This window comes from Ambystoma mexicanum, chromosome 3q, assembly GCF_040938575.1.
Source record: "Ambystoma mexicanum isolate Mex_15411 chromosome 3q, UKY_AmexF1_1, whole genome shotgun sequence".
NCBI classification, from domain to species: Eukaryota; Metazoa; Chordata; class Amphibia; order Caudata; family Ambystomatidae; genus Ambystoma; species Ambystoma mexicanum.
Window position 1 is genome coordinate 576,032,828 of NC_090926.1, and position 1,163 is coordinate 576,033,990.

Genomic DNA, 1,163 nt, shown 5'->3' on the forward strand with positions numbered 1-1,163 from the left:
CAGACACCCCTAGTATTGAACATCAGTCAGGTGGCTGTGGGGAGAGTCTGCAGTCATGAGTGCATGTCTGCAGCCCATGCGCACAGTCATATGTATTGTACTTACAAAGTCCAGTGGGTACGATATGGTGTGGTAGTGCATCACTCTGTCAGCTGTGGGGATGGGGTGCAATCATGGGTGCATGGCCGAAGGCCGTGCCCCCAAAAGTACATTTGTTCATAGTGTAGTTATATGCCACAATGAATGTCATATGATGTGGTAGTAGTGGTAAAGATGCAGAGTACTTGAGCTAAGTAATAAGCACTGCAGTTGTAAGTAACTATGCATTTCAAATACTGTATATCCATACATTCATAATGCTATGGCCTCAAACTCACCTGTGTAGCCAGTGGCTACAAACTACTGCACCATATCAGAGCTATTGGTACACTTGTACTATGCAACATCATTAAGATGGTTGTGGGGAGGGCGTAGCGTTTTGGGAGCATGGCCAAAGGCCATTCTCCCAAAACCAAGTGTGTACATAGTAAAATGACAAGGCACCATGCTTCCGATATGCTGTGGTGTTTCTGGCCAGGACCCAGACTCTTGACTGCATGCCCAAAGCCATGCACCCAAAACTGAAGTCATAAGCGGTGGAGTTACAAGTCAATATGGGTGTGGTGTAATGCGCTAGTTGTGTTGACGCCCTAGTGTCTTAGCTTCATGGCTGCAGACGATGGTCCGAAAAGTAAATTTATAAGTAGCTAATTTTGATGGTTTTGATATGCAGTGATGGTTGTGGATAGGAACTATACTCCTTGTACCTTGGTCGTAAGGCGTAGGTGGTGCATTACTCACCGAAGATGCAAGAGCCAGCCTACAGGCAATGCAGCATATTAGTACCATAGATTAGACGTGTAGATTCCCATGTGTAGAAAATGACTGCCAATATACTTACTCCTTACTTTGTTCAGAATCCACATACAATTTTTAAGTGGCTATCATACTTGGCGGAAGTATCCCTTTTTCCATTTCTGTGATAAAAGAAAAATGTGTGTTAGTGTTTGCATTTTTTGAAATTTTACTACATTGCATAATAGACAGTTTACCTTTTTCTTTACCCTCTTATTTAGTTTACAAACCAGTGTACTGTGCATTGCACTCAGTTTCTGTGTTTGCTT